We start from the raw sequence: 22798 nt of genomic DNA on the forward strand, positions 1-22798 counted from the left end.
TGGCTCTAGACATGTATATAGGAATATAAAGAGGACCGGTCATGACAGTCTACCTGTATAGGAGTATAAAGAGGGCCTGTCATGGCATTATTCATATATATAGGAGTATAAAGAGGACCTGTCATGGTTGTTTACATGTATAGGAGTATAAAAAGACCTGTCATGGCTCTATACATGTATATAGGAGAATAAAGAGGGCCTGCCATGGCTCTATACATGTATATAGGAGTATAAAAAGGAAATGTTATGGCTCTATTCATGTATATAGGAGTATAAAGAGGACCTGTCATAGCTCTATAAATGTATATAGGAGTATAAAGAGGACCTGTCATGGCTCTATACATGTATATAGGAGTGTAAAAGGACCTGTCAGGGCCACCCTCCATCACTCCACAGAAAGCCAGAACGGGGATCTGTCAGTGTAAACGGAAAGATCCCCATTCTGACAGGGGAGGAGAGACAGATCTGCTGTTCCTAGTGATTAGGAACAGCAATCTCTGTCCTCCAGTCAGTTCCCACCTCCCAGGGAACACAGTTTAACCCCTTGATCGCCCCCTAGTGTTAACCCTTTCCCTGCCAGTGACATGTATATACTAATCAGTGCATTTTTATAGCACAGATCACTGTATAAATGTCAATGGTCCCAAAAATGTGTCAGAAGTGTCCGATCTGTCCACCGCAATGGTGCCATTACTAGTAAAATAAATAATAATAAAAATGCCATAAATATATCCCCTATTTTGTAGATGCTATAACTTTTGGGCAAACTAATCAATGTACGCTAATTGTGTTTTTATTTTTTACCAAAAGTATGTAGGAGAATACATATTGGCCTAAACTGATGAAGAATTTTTTTTTATTAATTTTTTGGGATATTTATTATAGCAAAAAGTAAAAAATATTGTTTTTTTTTTTTTCAAAATTGTTACTCTTTTTTTGTTTATAGCGCAAAAAATAAAAACTGCAGAAGTGATCAAATACCACCAAAAGAAAGCTCTATTTGTGGGAAAAAAAGGACATGTATTTGTGTACAGCGTCGCACAACCGCACAATTGTCAGTTAAAGCAACGCAGTGCCGAATCGCAAAAAATGGTCTGGTCATTAAAAGGGCAAACCCTTCTGGTCTGTAAGGGGTTAATCAGGGCTCGGCAAGGCAAGACCCTCTCAGGCTCTCATGTCTCATACAACTTGTGATGTGTGTTTGTACTTACAGTTTTGATTTGGACTCCACCACCAGCGAATTGTCACCTGCCACATGTTGTGAATTGTTACTTGCCATGTCACCTGCCACCAGATGCGGATTGTCACTTGCCACATGTTGTGGATTGTCACTTGCTACGTCACCTGCCACATGGTGCGAATTGTCACTTGCCACACGTTGCGGATTGTCACTTGCCACGTCACCTGCCACCAGATGCCGATTGTCACTTGCCACATGTTGCAGATTGTCACTTGCCACATGTTGCAGATTGTCACCTGCCACACATTGCGGATTGTCATTTGCCACACGTTGCGGATTGTCACTTGCCACACGTTGTGGATTGTCACTTACCACGCGTTGTGGATTGTCACATGCCACACGTTGCGGATTGTCATTTGCCACATGTTACAGATTGTCACCTGCCACACGTTGTGTATTGTCACCTGCCACACATTGCGGATTGTCACTCTCCACATCACCTGCCACACGTTGCGTATTGTCATTTGCCACATGTTACAGATTGTCACCTGTCACACGTTGTGTATTGTCACCTGCCACACTTTGCAGATTATCACCTGCCACACATTGCGGATTGTCACTTTCCACGTCACCTGCCACACGTTGCGGATTGTCACTTGCTGTATCCCAGAGTGAAGCCAGGCATCGGAGAGATAATGTAATGCTGCCCGCTTCTGCACAGTGAGGGCGGAACTGCAGTGATGCAGGGCAGGCGGTGAGAGATGATGTGGTGTATCTGGATTTTGCAAAAGCATTTGACACAGTTCCCCATAAACGTTTACTGTACAAAATAGGGTCCGTTGGCATGGACCATAGGGTGAGTACATGGATTGAAAACTGGCTACAAGGGCGAGTTCAGAGGGTGGTGATAAATGGGGAGTACTCGGAATGGTCAGGGGTGGGTAGTGGGGTCCCCCAGGGTTCTGTGCTGGGACCAATCCTATTTAATTTGTTCATACTAGAGGATGGGGTAAACAATCTCTGTATTTGCGGATGATACTAAGCTAAGCAGGGCAATAACTTCTCCGCAGGATGTGGAAACCTTGCAAAAAGATCTGAACAAATTAATGGAGTGGGCAAATACATGGCAAATGAGGTTCAATGTAGAAAAATATAAAATAATGCGTTTGGGTGGCAAAAATATGAATGCAATCTATACACTGGGGGGAGAACCTCTGGGGCAATCTAGGATGGAAAAGGACCTGGGGGTTCTAGTAGATGATAGGCTCAGCAATGGCATGCAATGCCAAGCTGCTGCTAACAAAGCAAACAGAATATTGGCATGCATTAAAAAGGGGATCATCTCCAGAGATAACAAAATAATTCTCCCACTCTACAAGACTCTGGTCCTCCTAGAGTATGCTGTCCAGTTCTGGGCACCAGTCCTCAGGAAGGATGTACTGGAAATGGAGTGAGTACAAAGAAGGGCAACAAAGCTAATAAAGGGTCTGGAGGATTTTAGTTACGAGGAAAGGTTGCGAGCACTGAACTTATTCTCTCTGGAGAAAAGATGCTTGAGAGGGGATGTGATTTTAATATACAAATACCATACTGGTGACCCCACAATAGGGATAAAACTTTTTCACAGAAGGGAGTTTAACAAGACCCGTGGCCACTCATTAAAATTAGAAGAAAAGAGGCTTAACTTTAAACTACGTAGAGGCTTCTTTACTGTAAGAGCGGCAAGGATGTGGAATTCCCTTCAACAGGCGGTGGTCCCAGCGGGGAGCATCGATAGTTTCAAGAAACTATTAGATAAGCACCTGAACGACCGCAACATACAGGGATATACAATGAAATACTGACATATAATCACACACATGGGTTGGACTTGATGGACGTGTGTCTTTTTTCAACCTCACCTACTATGTAACTATGTAACTCTCTGCTCCCCTGCCCATCAGGGAGCAGAGAGTGGCCAGCAAGCCCGCTCACTCAATGACTGAATAAATAAAAAAACAGACGCATAGTGATACGTTCTTCATCCATCTGGCGGATCGGATGGGATCTGATGAAAACGGACATGATGTGCGTTTTTGTCCAATCTCCCCATAGAAATCAGCGGGGCTCTGACAGGTTCCTCCCTGCTCAGTGAGCAGAGACGGACCTATCATCCGCCGGCTCAGCGGAGATCAATGGAGCGATCTCCCGAAGAGCTAGCGGAGTCCGCTGATCGGATCCACCCTGTGTAAAAGGGGCCTAAAAGGGGGGCGTGGCCTGAAGCTGCATGGTGTAAGGAGTGCAGAGTGAGAGCTCTGGCTGCACGTTCTCCTTCAGTCTGATCCTGTGGGGCTAAATCACCCTCTAACATGGTATAAACTGCCTACATTACTCAGAGAAGCTCCCATGCTCATGTCGGCACCGAAGCGAGCTCCGGGAGCGCTGGTGAAACTGGACAAATTCCTCCACGAGGAGCAGGACCCAGCAGGAGAAGATGGCGCCGCATCCACCTCAGGGGGAGGAAGGTTCGCTCTCTAGAGACACTACTCACATCCTCGATGCTGTCTCTCTCTGCCAGATGACCCTCACATCTAAAATGGAGGAGGTCAAAGTGGACATTTCCCTCATCCGCCAAGACATACACAAGCTGCGGGAGAGGGTGACCGAAATGGAGAGCAGGATTGGACAAGCGGAGGACGACATCCCGCCGCTGCAGGTCACCACTTAGCGGCTCCAATACCAGCTAAATGCCGTCCTTAGTAAGCAGGACGACATGGAGAACAGACTTCGCCGCTGTAACCTTAGGTTCGTGGGGCTGCCGGAGAGGTCTGAGGGCTCGGATCCCCCCATGTTCCTTGAAAACCTCCTCATCACCAACTTTGGCAGAGAGACCTTCTCCTCCACGTTCGTGGTGGAATGTGCGTATCGCCTAGCCGCAAGACCTCCACCGTCCGGAGCCCCCTGCGCACCTTCATAGCGAAGCTGCTGAACTACCGGGACACCATCCTGCGCCTCACCGGCTAAAAGGGCAACATCTCATTCGGCACCTCACACATTGCGGTGTTCCCGGACTTCTCCGCCGAGGTCTAGAAGAAAAGGGCACAGTTCTCAGAAGCCAAGCAACAACTGCGAAACCACCACCTAGCCTACCCCATGCTGTTCTCGGCGTGCTTCCACGTGATCCGGGACAGCAAGGCTCACTTTTTTGAGGACCCCTCTGTGGTCATTCCATGGCTGGAAAGACAGGATGCAACTGCCCCTGCACCATCATAGCATCCCGGCCGCATCTTCCCACAGATGAACCTTGCTGGACTGGAAATCTGAGAACCTTGACCTAGATGTCCCCTCTCTGAACTGTGAGTTAGCCTCGGCCTGTTCCCCACTTAACCCTTTTGGCTATACTTATGGCACTCCCGGAGCCGTCCCCACGCTGTTTTTGCCCCTTTCCACTGGACCGGCATATATCAGACATACCGCTGTTCTCAACTCTCCCTCTATTATGCAATGCCCCCAAATGCACTTATTCAGCCACTCTTGAACACTATACCTGCACCCCCCTTAACATCTATATGCTAGACCAGGGGTCTTCAAACTACGGCCCCCCAGTTGTTCAGGAACTACAATTCCCATCATGCCTAGTCATGTCTGTGAATGTCAGAGTTTTACAATGCCTCATGGGACATGTAGTTCTGCAACAGCTGGAGGGCCGTAGTTTGAGGATCCCTGTGCTAGACCATCTAGCACCATTGTGCACTTCTAATAACTTTTGTTCGCCACCAGAGTTAGCCGAGAATGCACCTGGACTTTCACTCCAGTTGCACCCCCACGTTTATTCCCCCCCCCCTCCCATCAACAATGGTGCACCTAGCTGTCCTCTCAAGATCTGTTTCCCTGGCCAGCAGCAGCCCACACAGCTGTGGAGGGCTGCCACAAGTTAGATATGCCACGCTGGTCCAGAGTTGGCAAAGTTACTATGCTCTTTTTTACTGCACTGTCTGACATGCTTAAAGAGGAAAAAAAAACTGTAAGTCAGCAGCTACAAATACTGCAGCTGCTGACTTTTAAAATAAGGACACTCACCTGTCCCAGGGTCCAGCGATGTTGGCACCTGAGACCAAATCATTCCTCGGTCCTCGGGTGCGGCCGCCGACATTCTCTGTAAGGGAATCAGGAAGTGAAGCGCTGCGGCTTCACTTCCCGGTTCCCTACTGCGCATGCGCGAGTCGCGCTGCGCTTTCTAACTGGTCCCCGCTGTCTCTGGGACCCGTGTGTGTCCCAGCAGACAGCGCGTTGGGGACGGGAAGAGGCATAGACTCCCGTGGGAGTTTATGCCGGAAGTGGGTGTCTTAGACAGGTATCTGCACCCCCCTGAAAGGTGCCAAATATGACCCCGGAGGGGGGGAGGGTTCCGAAAAGCGGAGGTTCAATATTTGTGTGAACCTCCGCTTTAATACCGCAATATGTGTACTGTTATTTGCTATTTTTTCTTGTATCTACCCCCCACCCAACATGGTGCCCTGCAGGTCTGCCACAGACGTTTTTCTGCCCCTTCTGACCCACATGTACCGGGACCTTTATTTCAATGTATGCTGCTGTATATAATGATAACAATATGTGTGGGTGATAGCGTGGGCCACCCCTTGCTGATCCGACTGTACATCCAACCAACGCCACTGTTAATATGGCATCCCTCAAGCTAGTCACATGGAATGTGAGAGGACTGAGAGCCAAACCTAAATGGCAGGCCGTCCTCTCCCACCTCAAAACTATGCGAGCAGACATATCCGTTCTCGTAGAGACCCACATAGCGGGTCAAATGCAAATGGCACTTAAGAAACCCTGGGTGGGCTGGGTCAGGCCCCATATACTAATAACTCCAGAGGCGTTGCTATCCTAATTGCCAAGTCGGTTCTGTTCCAGCTTCATAGCCTACAGTCGGATCGGCAGGGCAGGTTCCTTTTCCTTCACGCCACTGTTGGTGGCCTTGAGGTCCTCCTCTTAGCTTTTTACATTCCCCACCATTCCAATTTGCTGCTCTAAAGGAGGGGGTGGCCTTCATGACCCAACATCCCACGGTGCCCGCTGTATGGCTAGGGGACTTCAATATGGTTATAGACCCTCTTCTTGACAGACTCCACCCACCCACCACAACGCCAACCCAGCCTACACTCACTAGGTTTGGGAGATTCCTTCTGGAATTTGCCATGACAGACACCTGGAGATTCAAGCACCCCACCACAACCACCTACTCCTGTTTTACACCCTCACAAACCGCAATCACCCACATAGGCATAATCTTGCTGGCCCCCACCCTGATCCTGGACCTCCTCGAAGTGGGGTTTGGTGTCAGGGTCCTCTCAGACCACTCGCCCTACTGGGTTACCCTTCGCCTGCCCTCCATCCCCCCGACCTGCATCTGGAGGCTGAACCCATTCTTGCTCATAGTCCTCACGGACCTGGAAGCTGTTCAACGAGAATGGACTCATTATTTCCACTCCAATGCGGGGTCAGCCTTAGTGGGGATAGTGTGGGAGGCATTTAAACTACATGCCCGCTTGATCCTCTCTACGCGCATAAATAGGCGTAAGGCTTCCTCTAGACTTATCTCACAGCAGGCTGAGGAAAAACTGAGCTCCCTTGAACAAGTCTTTCTAGCAGACCCGTCGACCTCTAACTCTGCCCAGCTACGCCTACACTCTAGACTCACAGACCATCTACATTTTGAGAAAGCTAAAAGAGGCATATTTTTCAGCAAGCAAAAAACCTTTGAACATGGTGAGCGGGCCGGGAAACTCCTGGTAGTTCAGCTCCAATCGGAGGCTGGAACCACGCTTACAGACCCAGCTCAGGTGGCCCATGAGTTTAGGCGTTTCTACTCTGACCTATACACTTCAAAGACTAACCGCCCCCCGAGCGAACTACATCTACTCCTGCAGAACATTGATTTCCCCTCCCTTACGGACCCCCAAATAGCGCTCCTAGAAGTGCCCATAACTGAGGAATGAATAGCGGAGGCAATAGCGAGCTTACCGACATCAAAAGCCCCTGGCTCTGATGGCCTCCCCCTAGAATTCTACTCCCAATTCCAATAGGTCCTCCTCCCAAAGTTGCTAGCACTATATTCCCATATTTATGAGTCTGGCACGCTCCCGCGTACCATGGGTGAAGCCCTTATTGTCCTGATCCCTAAGCCAGGAAAAGACCCTCTTTACCCTGAATCGTATCGCCCAATTTCTCTCCTACAACTAGATGTCAAAATACTGGCCAAAATTCTCACCCTAAGACTCAATAAAGTGGTACTTAGCCTCATACACGCCGGCCAAACTGGCTTCATGCCCAATAAAAACACTGCATTTAACCTCCGGAGACTATTTATGAATCTCCAAGCCAAACACGACACCGTTGGCTCCAGGGGGGTGGTTAGCCTGGATGCTGCCAAGGCATTTGATTCTGTGGAATGGAGCTACTTGTGGGAATGCCTCCGCAGATTTGGCTTCGGCCCCAGATTCATCAGGTGGCTCCAGCTCCTTTACCAGGCTCCCACCGCCCGGATCCAGGTTAATGGCAAGATATCAAACCCCTTTCCTCTGTCCCAGGGTACCCGCCAGGGATTCCCCATATCCCCTATGCTATATGCACTGGCTCTTGAGCCCCTAGCCATAGCCATTAGGGCACACCCTGACATTAGGGGCCTCCGCATGGGACCGAAGTGTTCAGTCTCTATGCAGACAACATGCTCCTTTATCTGAAGGATGCTGGCCCTTCGTTGACAGCGGCCTTACATCTAATTCAACAATTTGGCACTTTCTCGGGACTGCAGATCAATTGGTCCAAATCCCAAATCCTCTCCATAGACATTACTGCCCCCACGGCCGCTCAGGTGGCTCTCCCCCTAGTGAGGACTAACAAGCTTAAGTACCTGGGTGTGCAGTGCTCACAATCCCTTCAGGACTACACGCACCTTAACCTAGAACCAATGTATGACCTCCTCAAAAACAAAACCCAAGTCTGGTCCAGACTCCCCCTCGGTGTCATGGGTCGCATTAATTTAGTTAAGATGATCCTCCTCCCCAAGCTGCTCTACCTGTTCTGGCATGCCCCCCTATACATCCCGACCCACGTATTTAAATCCATGGAACCTATACTCAACATGTTTGTATGGGGCTCCTCCAGACACAAACTGTCTTGGCAGACCCTAAAACGTCCCATTCAGCTGGGGGGCACAGCTCTTCCCGACCTTGCATTATACTACATAGCCTCCCAGCTGTCCCACTTCTACTACCTTAATCGACACGACAGGCTCCGGTACTCCACTTTGGTGTGTACGTTGGTTACTGACGTGGTGGCCCATCCCTTCCAGATATTCTTCTGCAAACACTGGGGTCTCCCGAGCCTAGGCGACAGGCGACATATGCTACTACACTACTGTAAAATATGGCAGTTAGCGCAAACCATCACTGGGGCTCCCCCCTTACATGCTAACACACCACTCTGGGATAACCCTCAACTGTCTGAACTGATGACCATCCCCGATCACAATATATGGGTTGTTAAGAGCGTCATATACCTGTCCCAATTCATCGCTGGTGGCACTGTGAAATCATTTCAAGCCCTCAAGGATGAGTTCACCCTCCCTAATCACATGCTCTTCCGCTACCTCCAGGTCCGACATGCCCTTCAATACCAATTCAGTGCCTCCATTCCCAGGCTGGAATCGGTGGCCCTGACGGATATGGTCCTTAGCGAGGACCCCAAGAAATGAATCTCCTTTCTGTACAATCACCTTCTTCTGCCCTCGGCTACCACCCATGCATACCAGCTGAAAACTAAATGGGAGACGGACCTGGGGGTGAGTGGAGGACGAGGGGTGGGGGGAAATATTGGAATCCTGTCAAAAAGTATCCCCTACACTATCAGACCAACTCACTCACCTCTACATCCTCCATAGATCATACCTCACTCCCTCCCGCCTATGCAAATACAAACCAAATGCCAACCCAACCTGCCCCAGGAGTGGCGACACTGAAAGTACATTCTACCACCTAATATGGTCCTGTCCACCCATCCAGCAATACTGGTCACAAATTGTCAAATTCCTCCATGATCGCATTGGCTCCCCCCTGTCACTCTGCCCACGCAGTGCCTACTCGGCCTCCTCCCCATTTCAGAGGAAGAGAAATACCTGACAACATTCTTACAGGAAACCCTGTTCACAGCCAGAATGCAGATAGCCCAGTTATGGCTTAGAGCCACCCCCCTACTATCCAGCAATGAAAAAGGGCAGTGAATCTCACTCTCCCATACAAAAAAGTTGTATACTCCCACCGGGGATGCCCAGGCAAGTTTAACAAAATCTGGGACAGATGGGTGGATGACTCCTCTACCTGTATGGACTAATGCCAGCTATGTCTCCAACCCTGTCAATACGGCTGCTCAGTAAGCACTGCCACCACCCATACCTGGTATGAATATGTGAACTCATGATTACAATGCAAATAACAATGTTTGGGAATATCTCAGCTGTAAGTACAATATGTCAGACGTTTTATTTCTTTGTTCGGTGCCTGTTGCACCTCGCATTTTTAATGTAAATCCTGTATTGACTCTTATGCTCAATAAACTTTATTTCTGATAAAATAAGGGGGGGGGGCTAAGAGACAAAGTGTAATTTGAGCCTGATGCCTATGGTTTATGTACTTTAAAGTGGTTGTAAATCCAGGAAATCAAAAATTGAACTGAACATTTTAGCTGAATCAGCAACTCATCACTGGCTCCACCTTCCAACTGTGAGTGATGTGTGCTCACACTTCCAGCACTGTGCCCGCTGCTAAGCCAGGACTAGCATGTGAGTGTACAGCGGGGATGTGGGGCCAGTAATGTCATGACTCCGCTTCCCGAGCTTCGGTCCATAGACACGCCCATGGACTAGAGATGAGAATACAGAGGTTACAGCAGTTTGGATTTTTACATAACAAACTATAAAATGGTGCATGTATTGGAGAAATTATGCATATGAGGTTTACAACCAGTTTAAGTTGTTATTGGGTATATTACATTAATACAATATATTAGTCCCTAATGTAAAGTTTTTGTTTCTTTGACTTAATTAGCTTTCTCTATCTTTTGTGAACAATTTAGGAAAGATTCCTTGTAATTTTCTTTCAATAGCAAATCTATATTATTTGGATCCTTTGTTGCAGTACCCTTAAACAGTGTGGAGCGCATAGGCCAGTGCCTAATCTTCCTATTTGGTAATCTGGCACTGGCTATACATAGGTATGGTGTAACAGCTAACAATTTGTTGCTGCTATTAAAGTGATTGCAAACGTTCATTTTTTAAAAAAAATAACAAACATGCCTATATTTACCTGCTCTATGTAATGGTTTTGCTCAGAGCAGCCCCGATCCTCTTCTTCTGCGGTCCCTCTCTGGCTCTCTAAGCACTTCTTCTTCATCGGGTGACCCCACAGAAAGGCGCTTTCCATGGGGGGCACCCATGCGAGCTCACTCTCCCGAGTCCCACTGCTGCATCTATGGACACAGACAGTGGGACTTGGCCCCGCCTCCATGTCACAGCTTTTGAGTGACAGCAGTGAGAGCCAATGGCTCCTGCTGCTATCATTCTGTCCAATGAGGATAGCAGCTGGAGTTGCTGCGCTCATGCACATCACTGGATCGGATCAACCTCAGGTAACAAAAGGTCCCCCAGGTGAAACATTTCAGCCTCTTAGTAGGGAGATAGAATGATGGAGCTCAAACTCCTAGGCCTGGGCTGTGTGGGAGCTGCAGCACAGAAGGTTTTTCACCTTACTGCAGTAAGGTGAAAAACCTTAAGGCTTTACAACCACTTTAACTTGATGGAGTCTGGATCATTGGGATTAAAAGATCAGGTACTAAAGATCCGCATGTCTCTATCACTTCAGTGGAGCTGGCAATACCCACAGAATTTTAAATGTTCTAATGATGTCCCATAACAACAGCAATAAGGAGCTAATGAATTATATATATTCCTCACAGATACCATCACTCTTTAATTGCTATTGAATATCATTCCAAGTACAGGGCACAATCATTGTAAAATTATATGTTCAGGGCACCTCACACCTATAAACTAGGAAATGAGACAAAATCTGTCAACTTAATAGCTCTTTAAGAAGTATATGCCATTCCCATTTGTCAAGGCTTCATCGGTATAAGACCAAAGATGCCTTCTAATCCATGTGAAGGATAACTGTTAACACATTTTCAAATGATTAAAGGTTAGGTGTTCCTGTATGGGCAGTACATGTCTGGACAACACAAATTGTTCAGTCATTTTGGTGACGTTGCATGCATGTAGAAAGAAAGCATTGAATATTGATGAACAGTTCTGATACATTAGAAATATTCTTTGTCAGACTTTTGTTAGATAATAATCAGTAACATTACATTTTTCCTTGTAATGTGCATATGCTAAAATATTCACGGGTATGTTTATACAGAGAAGAAACATTTAATATCTGTGTTTTGTCCCCGCTACACATTTCCCTGTGTAATCTTGAAGTTTTATTAATAAAACAGGGTGGGGTGAAACTATTGAGAGAAAACAAATGCAGATTTATATAATTAGTATATAAAATATACAGAAATGCAATGAATAAGCTAGGCTGTAGATTCTCACCAGCGATGCTGCGTTTAGGGGATGCAAGGGGATGCAAGTTTTAGTCCAACATGTGCTCTGACAGCTGGTTCCTTTTTTTCAGTCTAAGATGGAGTCTAAGCACCCAGTATGCACCTGTTTCATTTGCTTAGACTGAAAAGTGATGGGTATTTTTATTAAAGGTAAATAGTTTATAGTTTCTGCAAAAGCAGTAAACTTACAACTGGCTTGTGGTCAAATCTGATATTGCAGGCAAACAACCTAATAAATTTCCTGCTGGAGGCAGAACAATCTGCCTGTTACAAATTGTCTTTAACTAATAGGGGTTCTTTTGTACAAGTATCGGGTGTGGAGCGGTTGAAATGATGTATAGCCGACGGGCACATATACCATCTGGTGGTAACCTTGAGTCACGTTTCCTGAAGTTTAGTAGCTAAAGAGAGTTTATGGGTTAATGTGAAACATTTCTGCCAGTCAGTAGGGGAGATAAAATGATGGAGCTCAAGTTCCCAGGTCTGGGCGTAGGAGGGTAGATCTGGAGAGGACGCCTACAAGAGTAATGAGTATAGTTGGGAGATCGCGTGTAACGGGGGGTCATCTTGTAGAAGCAGAGATTCAGATTCTGTTGGGTTAGCTTGCAGCTCTGACAGGGAGGGAAAGAGCATACATACGATAGGGCCTGTTGACACTGTAGCCATTGAGGTAAACTACTTACTGGTGGCACGGAGGTGCTTGTCGTCGTTAAAGAAGGGTCTGCCCGAAGAATTTTAGCTAGTCTCCTATGGTCTTGAAGTTTCAGTTCCCAAACCTCAGTGTGTGAAGAGCTGGTGGGAAAGCCGGGGTCCTAAAAAAGGGAGTCATAGAGCGTGAAAGATGAAGAGCAGAATTTGTACAATCCCATTAGTGAGTTGTCTGTCGAGTGAGATCGGGAAGGGTTGAGAGCCCGAGCCGGTTGATTGGTAAGGTCGAAGGAAGAGCTCGGATATCAATTGGGTTCAAGTGGCCCTCCAACTTGACCCATAACTGGCCCTCCAAGTTGTTAGCAACCCTGTCCTTAGGGCCCACTAACAGGCCAAGTTTTATGTATTACTTTGGGGAGATGGAGACTAGAATACTGCAATCACTGAGCAGCAAATGATATCACCTATGATGTTAAACCAAATTGTACACGCACTGCGCTTATCAAAATAAAAAAATAAGAAATTTCCACTAAAATATTAATAAAGTGATATTGTGCCTAACATATACAAAATCTATTAATAAACATTAATACTATACTATACGTTAATGTGCAATAAATTTCAATGAATGAATAAATAGGTAAAAGTGCTCCAATAAGCCTGTGTATTGCAAATATTCCACAAAGCTTGTGCAATTTTAAAACATTAATCGATAATTCAACACAAACATCCATGCGATTTAGTGTTGCATCCAAGCATATCAGTACTGCATCTATGCAATATGGTGTTAGTGCAATGTTCGAACAATAAAAAGTTAAAAAATACAAAAAAAGCATCCATGCGATTTGGTGTTGCATCCATGTGATTCTATGCAATTCAGTGCTGTGTTGCTGTGCAATGATCAAATTAACAGTCCACAGATCTTCCACAATCCATTCATGTGTTATGGTGAACACAAACTAAAGTGCTGTGCGCTCATACAAGTGCTCCCCCCCAGGTGATAGCCCCTCACCTTAGGGCGTGCGGCCTTGCAACTAAGCTTGGTCAGAATGCGCCTTAGAACCTCTCTGGGTTCGATATTATATGCAGGGTCCTGGATAGATTTGCACTGGTGCCTCTGTTCCTCACAGCAGTCCCGTTTGTCTATAGATACTGTCCAATTCAATGGGTGAGTTAGTGTCTGAGACTTGGTCGAGTATGCCAATAATCGTTGGTCTTAAGTCATTACCTGCTGTTGCTTCTGGAATACCTTGGAATCGGATGTTATTCCGGCGGCTCCTGTTCTCGCCATCATTAATGCAGAACTGGTATTGGTGGAGATGATGGTGATGGGTGGTGGATGTATTTTCTAAAGCTAGGATTCTAGCAGCATGGTCCTTTTGTGTAAGAGCGATAGCTGACACAACAGTTTCTGAATCTGAGACCTGTTGCTTTAAGGCTTCAAGCTCTGTGTGGAGGGAGGATTCCATCTTGGAGGCCCATGACTCGAAGTCAGCATGGAAGGCAGAGAGGAGGACTGTGGTTGCAGAGCCAGAGGATCCCCCTGAAGCTGATGAGGAAGCTGCAGCTGAGCCATCCTTCATAGGCATAGCCTCTGGGAGCATTGGCTGGGCTGCAGAAGCCGAGGACTCCAGGGGAGTGTCACTTAGCTCTGCTGAGTCAGGGCATGCAGAGGAAGCTGAAGGGATAGTGGAGCCGGACCAGGATTTTAAGCGGGGTCCGACTCGATGCCATCTTGTCCTTCTGGGAGCGGTATTCCTACGGGACTTGGTGGAGGAGATATTGCTGTATGGAACCCTGCTGTAGATCAACAGGGTCAGAGGCTTGAGAGGCAGATGCCGACATGAGTATTGAGCCAGTTAGTGAGCTGTACGATAGCCTGCGGGAGTCGGGAGAACACATAGCTCAGTGAAGTGCATCTTCAGCCTTGCATTGTTGGCCACGCCCTCGATACTGAAATGTTTTATGCAGAATTAAGTTACAAAAATAAATATTAACCACAACTTTATCAGTGCCCATCAGTGCACCCTCACCAGTGCCCATCAGTGCAGCCTGATCAGTGCCCATCAATGCAGCCTCGCCAGTGCCCATAAATGCAGCCTCACCTGTGCCCATCAATGTAGCCTCACCAGTGCCCATTAATGCAGCATCACCTGTGCCCATCAATGCAGCCTCATCTGTGCTCATCAGTGCAGCCTCACCTGTGCCCATCAATGCAACCTCACCTGTGCCCATCAATGTAGCCTCACCTGTGCTCATCAATGTAGCCTCTCCTGTGCCCATCAATACATCAATACCGCTTCACCAGTGCCCTTCAATGCAACCTTACCTGTGCCCATCAATGAAGCCTAAGTTAAGTTACAAAAATAAATATTAACCACAACTTTATCAGTGCCCATTAGTGCAGCCTCACCAGTGCCCATTAGTGCAGCCTCACCAGTGCCCATCAGTGCAGCCTGATCAGTGCCCATCAATGCAGCCTCACCTGTGCCCATCAATGCAGCCTCACCTGTGCCCATCAATGCAGCCTTACCAGTGCCCATCAATGCAGCCTCACCTGTGCCCATCAATGCAGCCTCACCAGTGCCCATCAATGCAACCTCACCTGTGCTCATCAATGCAGCCTCACCTGTGCCCATCAATGCAACCTCAATTGTGCCCATCAATGTAGCCTCACCTGTGCTCATCAATGTAGCCTCACCTGTGCTCATCAATGTAGCCTCACCTGTGCCCATCAATGCCGCTTCACTAGTGCCCATCAATGCAGTCTTACCAGTGCTCATCAATGCAGCCTCACCTGTGCCCATCAATACCGCTTCACCAGTGCCCATCAATGCAGTCTTACCAGTGCTCATCAATGCAGCCTCACCTGTGCCCATCACTGCAGCCTCACCTGTGCCCATCAATGCCACTTCACCAGTGCCCATCAATGCAGCCTCACCTGTCCTCATCAATGTAGCCTTACCTGTGCCCATCAATGCCGCTTTAACTGTGCCCCTCAATGTCGCTTCACCAGTGCCCATCAATGCCACTTCACCAGTGCTCATCAGTGCCGCTTAACCAGTGCAGGGGAAGAGAGAGGGAGAGGAGAGCCAGCCGGATCATCACAGTGCGGGGAACGTCGCTATAACAGCTTTTTTTTTAAATGCCCAGTGTTCCCGGTGCTCGCCGTCACACGGTCCCGCATCCTGGCCCAGGTACTTTGATAGATGTCACATGTCCCGGCATTGGACCTGTGTTCTGTCTATCAGAGTACCCGGGCCAGGGGGTGGGACTGTGTGTGACAGCAAGCGCCGGGAACACTGGGCATTTCAAATGAAAGTTGTTACAGCGGGTAATCCCTGCTCTGTGATGATCCGGCTGGCTCTCCTCTTCCTCTCTCTTCCTCTGGGCGATCGCTGGGAGAACGGCTCCCATTCAACCCCGCCTGCCGGCGGTGCTAGCCCCCCCCCCCTCTGAGGCAACCCCAGCTCGCCCTCATTCATTTTCACTCGCAAGATGCGAGCAGGTGTGTGGAGATTTTGAAGCCTGCTTTAGTATATGTGATATACAGCTGCACTATTCACTTCATCATTAGATGTAGTGGCTGCATCCATTTTCTTTTTTTTTTGGCTCTTTCCCCATTTTCACGTGGTGATGTGACCAGTAACGCACCCTCTGTATTAGCATCCCCCTACTCTGGATGAAGGAGCATAGGGGCACCTTTGGACAGCAGCATTATCAGTCTGGGGGGGGGGGGGGGGGGTAGATGTACTAGCAGATTTAAATACACTAACAAATTAAAGCCAAACTCCAGCTGATTGTAAGCACCCCTGCCAGTGTTGAATGGTTTGTCTCATCCCTGTAAACTGATACAACTGCAAGAGAGCTTGTTCTTTTAAAAAACAACAGACTTACTTGCCAGATCGCCAGATAAACATAGACGAAAGAAAAAAAATATATATGCTGCCATTATATCTAAGAATTGGTAAACTGTAATATATTAAAAATTTGGTTTAATACTGATTTAGGATAGTCCATTACTCCAGATTTACATCAACATGTCAAGGTACTTTGATCTTTGTATAACTCCAAGAGCCAGCCCACTGCATCCAGGCTAAAGCTCTTCAGAGGAGTACAGAGGCAAGGTGCTTTGATGCTTTTCAGTCTCAGATCACCAGCCTAAATTCAGATAATAGCAAAGACAGGCTTCTGAAGTCATGTTTAAATATATAAAGCTGTGATTTTACTAATGGATCATGTGACGCCTTGTACTGTAAAAATCTCACAATCCGATGACAGTACATAAGGCATGCCATTAAAAAGACAAATGGTACATCAATGTGTGTGCCACTCAACAAATAGCAAAATTGAATGTAAAACCAAGGGCTCAGGATGAGGTATTGGAAAAAAGGTGATTGGACCAAACTCAAATAAACTTAAATGGCTTTAGAAGTAAACTCTAGGATTAATTGAGATCCCAGGCAGGTGCTAGAAACGTAATTCACGAAATGATCAAGAACATGCCAAGGAAGAGGAAAATGTGTTGCTTTTCAGATAATTTCCCAGAAGCTTCATAAAAGAAAATTGATTACCGAAATTTAATAAGTGCAGCAGAGTTAGAGAGGTAGTAATCAAATGAGTTTTTAATTAGATTTCAGGTACAAAAAAGAGGGGTCATTTTAATTTGTGTATGTGGATTTAAAAAACCCTTTAAGCCGATTAGCAGGTTATTTACCCTTTTTCTATGCAGTTAAAAAGTATTGCAAACTGAAAGCTCTCAATCAGAATTGTATGGAATTATTTTTAGGTTTACATGCTTAAAACATTCATCTTGAAAGGAAGATTAATAAAACAGACCACCACAACTCAAAGAAAGTATAAAAGATTTGTTTAGCACATATGGGTATTCATATTATTTATACTATTTATAATCACTAAATCAAGAATACCAAAAAAATGCCCTCTGCAAATAAGATAGTTAATACTCATCTCTCCTTTGCTGCCAATCTCCGCTGTATTGAAGAGGTATGCTGCCTGAAGAATCTTTAGAATCCAAAATTTCCCAAAGAGTCAGATTCCTGGCCCCACACCCAGAAGTGTTGGATTTAGAAGTTTCTTTAGGTGGCACACTATATCTCTAAATACAGTGTGGGTCATTGGCAAGGTAGAGATGAGCATTAACTATGTTTTTTGAAGAAAACCTTTTTGTCACTTATATTCTAGTGACAGGAGTGGCTTTAAATAGTACTTTATCATCTTTCATATTACATTCCTGCTGTCCCAACTTGTGGACGGGGCCACTCACCCTGCACGTGCACTGGGGTATCTCTGCATGTACACGTTCACCAATGCCCAGGACCATGTGAAAGTCAACTCTATGGTGGTACTCCAGCCTATAGATGAGCCGCACACCAAGTGCAGTGATGTAACATACAGAGTTCCTCTGTGAGGTATCTAGTCCCATGTCACTACACACCTTCCTCTATAAACATTACATTTAGGAGGGACACTGCAGAGCTTATGCCCTCTCCACCAGTCCAGCGTATCTCTGCCACCTCACTGCCAGTGACAGAATGGGGTCCCGCCGAGCACTAGCGTGGACGTCCTGCGTGCACATAATTAACTCCGTCTCTCACCCATGCCATGCGGCTAGGTATATGGGGTCTCCATACTGTGGGTTCAGTCCCAATTGCTTTTGGGGAACAGACCACTAGGGAGGGAGCCAAAACACACTCCTTTGCTACCGGAGGACTTGTTACCTACACCAGGTACCACGCTTATTGACTGGCTGCCATGTATTCCCACCAGTTCATGGTTAGCCATGGCAACTGCTCTCCTGCTACAGCTCTTCTGCCGAGTTAATACTTTGCTGTGGCCTTGCTTTTGTACCCCGTGTGTGTTTTACAGGTCCTGTTCCTTCATATGCCATGTACCACCATGCACCCTTTTGCAGGCTTGCAACAGTTAACAACTTTACTTAAACGCTTGGGAACATTACAGTGTGGTGCAACTCAGTCCTCCTGACTAACTACAATGTGGCTGCCCAGGCATACCTGTACAGGCGTGAGTTATAATTGGTAGCGTCCATTGTTGGTGTTTCCCCACGTTAGAAGATGAAAGTTGCATAGCCTACATCCTTCCAGGTGATACGAACCCTCCGGCTTTCTATGTGGTCCCATTCCAGCCAAACTCTGAGCCCGGCCTTCCCCCTATTTATATGTGAACTGGAAAGGAAGGCATGACCCAACCCACAGCCAACCTCTAAAAACCCTTTTCTAGCCTGGACAGTCTAGTCTTAACCTCTAAAAAGAAATTCCCCTAGTAGGCACCTGCCTAAAAGCTGATATTCTAAGAAATTCCCCTAGTAGGCACCTGCCTAAAAGCTGATATTCTATATCAGGCTTTAAAGCGGCATACCCAAAAACAAAAATGCATTATATTGCAGCTTACCAATCATAGCCTACTTTAATAGACCAAGCTGTCCAGCAAAAGTTGGAAAGGTTGAGACAAACTATTTAACACTGAGAGGGATGCTTGCAATAGTCAGCTTTTATTAATTTATATAAAACGTTTACATAAAAAACTTGCTGTAACTTCTTAAAAAGTGTTTAAGTTCGGCTTTAATTTTTTTGTCTGCTCCATCCAAATCTACTATTGTGCTTAACACTACCCTCTCAGTGCCCCCACTGTCCCTCCACCCAGAGTGAAATTAAAGGAAAAAACCCTGAAAAAAAAAAAGAATGCAGCCATAATATATAACATTTTTGTTTTTGGATTTAATGCTGCTCTAAGTTAGACTGGCTGCGCTGACTGAAAAAAAGCCAACAGCAGGGTTGTGGCAAGAAATACTGCCTCTTGTGTACCCAAGGCTTTGATGATGTCATGTTTCAAGCATCAGGAATAAGGGCTGTAGGAGTTTATGAAACATACAAAATTCAGGTATGTTTCAGGGGGTTGAGGAAAATAATGGCAGGTTAAAAAAGATCCTGTCCCCAGACAAATAATTTCTACAAAATAATTTTTATTATATATATAATATACAGTATCTCAGAAAAGTGATTACACCCCTCACATTATTGTAAATAGTTTATTATATCTTTTCATGTGACAACACTAGAAAGAAATGACATTTTGCTACAATGTAAAGTAGTGAGTGTACAGCTTGTAAAAGTGTAAATTTGGGCCCAAATTGGGCCCAATTAGCCATTCTCCCTCCCCGGTGTCATGTGACTTGTTAGTGTTACAAGGTCTCAGGTGTGCATGGGGAGCAGGTATGTTAAATTTGGTGTTATCGCTCTCACTCTCTCATACTGGTCACTGGAAGTTCAACATGGCACCTCATGACAAAGAACTCTGAGGATCTGAAAAAAGAATTGTTGCTCTACATAAAGATGGCCTAGGCTATAAGAAGATTGGCAAGGCTCTGAAACTGAGCTGCAGCACGGTGGCCAAGACCATACAGCGGTTTAACATTACAGGTTACACTTAGAACAGGCCTCGCCATGGTCAACCAAAGAAGTTGAGTGCATGTGCTCAACGTCATATCCAGAGGTTGTCTTTGGGAAATAGATGTATGAGTGCTGCCAGCATTGCTGCAGAGGTTGAAGGGGTGGGGTGGTCAGCCTGTCAGTGCTCAGACTATATGCCGCACACTGCATCAAATTGGTCTGCATGGCTGTCGTCCCAGAAGGAAGCTTCTTCTAAAGATGATGCACAAGAAAGCCCGCAGACAGTTTAGTGAAGACAAGCAGACTAAGGACATGGATTCCTGGAACCATTTCCAGTGGTCTGATGAGACCAAGATAAACTTATTTGGTTCAAGCATGTGTGATGGCAACTAGGTGAGGAGTACAAAGACAAGTGTGTCTTGCCTACAGTCAAGCATGGTGGTGGGAGTATCATGGTCTGGGGCTGCATGAGTGCTGCCAGTGCTGGGAAACTACAGTTCATTGAGAGACCATGAATGCCAACATGTACTGTAACATACTAAAGCAGAGCATGATCCCCTTCCTTTGGAGACTGGGCTGCAGGACAGTATTCCAACATGATAATGACCCCAAACAAACTTCCAAGATGACCACTGCCTTGCTAAAGAAGCTGAGGGTAAAGGTGATGGCCTGGCCAAGCATGTCTCCAGACCCAAACCCTATTTTGCATCTGTGAGGCATCCTCAAATGGAAGGTGGAGGAGTGCAAGGTCTCTAACATCCACCAGCTCCGTGATGTCCTCATGGAGGATTGGAAGAGGACTCCAGTGGCAACCTGTGAAGCTCTGGTGAACTCCATGCCCAAGAGGGTTAAGGCAGTGCTGGAAAATAATGGTGCCCACACAATACTTGGGCCCAGTTTGGACATTTTCACTTAGGGGTGTACTCCCTTTTGTTGCCAGCTGTTTAGACATTAATGGCTGTGTGTTGAGTTATTTTGAGGGGACAGCAAATTTACACTGTTATACAAGCTGTACAATAACTACTTTACATTGTAGCAAAGTGTCATTTCTTCAGTGTTGTCACATGAAAAGATATAATAAAATATTTACAAAAATGTGAGGGGTGTACTCACTTTTCTGAGATAGGAAAGGGCTACGACATGCAAGGAGAGACGGGGCTGTGCTAGGGAAATTACTCTTTCTGAAGTAATCAAACTTTCTAGCTGTCTTCAGGTAAATATCTAAAGAGGAAAAGGAAAGACTTCTGGAAAAATGATGAGAAATAAAATGTAAAAATTCACTTGATGAGGCTTCAATAAGAGGCCTTATGGGGGGAACCCAGAGTTGAGCTTTATGAAATGAGTGCCTATACCTAATGTTTCTTAATTGAAAAAGTCTATTCACTACTTCTAAATGGGTGCTTATTAACCTCAGTGGTAATCCCGAGTGTGGCTCGGGGTGGATTTTCAGTACCAAAAGTGGAAACCCCAAGCCACACTCGGGATCGCTTGGCAGGATCCAGGCAAAGTTACTTACTTGTCCCCTGGATCCTGCGATGTCTCCCCGCTCTGTGAGCGAGCTGTGTCCGTCGGATCTGTCACAGTGCCGAGCTCCATTCCCTGCGAGAGTTGCGACGCACGGGGATGGAGAATGGCGCCAAAGTCAAAAAGTAAAAAACACATTACTCTTACAGTACACTGTAATCTTACAGATACCCGGGATGTCATACCCGGGATGTCTACTAGACTCTTGTTTGGACAGATTTAAGTGCGTTATTCCTAAGAATTACAGGCCTACAATATAAAACACCAAATTTCTATGCAAAATAATTGTACCGCTTTCAGCATCAAAAATCTGACATAATCATACCGCCAGGGAGGTTAAATAACTTATCAGCAACCCATCTGCTCTCATTACTTGCAAAATATTTACCTATTTTGTGGCACTGAAAGATGAACCCTGTCTGGTTGCCATTGGCTATTGACCAACATTGCTTTTGCTGTGTATCGACTATTAAAGAATCCTATTTATGTCTCCTGACTAATGGCCTGCGTTCTTGTGTACGTAGGTTCATATGTCCTTCTTTACCAACAGATTAGTCTAACTCAAGCTAAATATAGCTGCAGCTTGTCAGTGTAAATGGTGCTTGTCATTCTGTCTTAAACAGCTACGTGTACACTTGTAGCATCTGTACAGCCCAACATTTTAGTGATTTTGGCGAACATCAGCTTTACGCTGCACTGGTATTTAATGACAATTTATCAAGTCATTACTCCACCATTAATTAGGCTGTAATATGTTATTGAATGAACAATAAAAATTCCATCTGGGAAAATAAATGGGTACATTTTTTTGTGCTTTTTGAATATTTTATCACTCACTTTTGAATCTGTACCTGCTTTTATATAAAAAAAAAAATCAATTGTGGATTTAAGATTTCAGGGAATCGAACAAAAAAATATAAAGGGTATGTTACAGAGAAACTGTATTTATATGAAAGAGGCAAGACTAGAATAGGCCCTAGTATATGCAGTTTTTACCTGGTTGTTAAAGGTAATTTGCTGGGCCGTTATCATGTTGTCCTTATCACAATGTATTGACGTGCTACATCTTTAGTATAAGGTTCTTTGAAACATTTTTTTTTTTATTTTTATGTTCACAAACCTATATACTTTTTTCAAACAAAATAATTTCATTCCTATTTTACAAATAAATGATTTGTTCTTTTCTGAAAATTATTTTTTTAATTACTGACAGCATTACTGCATGGCTCAGCTGATAATAGCACTAGCTTTAGGTTGGGAAGTTCCTATGGTGTATCGTTTGAGTATGGGAAAATGTACAATTTGAAGCGGTGAAAAAATACCCTTTGTGAGATTAACTAATGATTTATGAGTAAATGAGGCTTTA

At 45.6% G+C, this 22798-nt stretch overlaps 1 protein-coding gene across 2 annotated transcripts in view; it reads left to right on the plus strand.

The window, feature by feature from the left end:
• PDE11A (phosphodiesterase 11A) overlaps positions 1-22798 on the plus strand; it is a 988141-nt gene that overhangs the window by 961346 nt on the left and 3997 nt on the right. The gene's annotated exons all lie outside the window — the stretch shown is intronic.

This window comes from Aquarana catesbeiana, linkage group LG06, assembly GCF_042186555.1.
Source record: "Aquarana catesbeiana isolate 2022-GZ linkage group LG06, ASM4218655v1, whole genome shotgun sequence".
Taxonomy (NCBI): domain Eukaryota; kingdom Metazoa; phylum Chordata; class Amphibia; order Anura; family Ranidae; genus Aquarana; species Aquarana catesbeiana.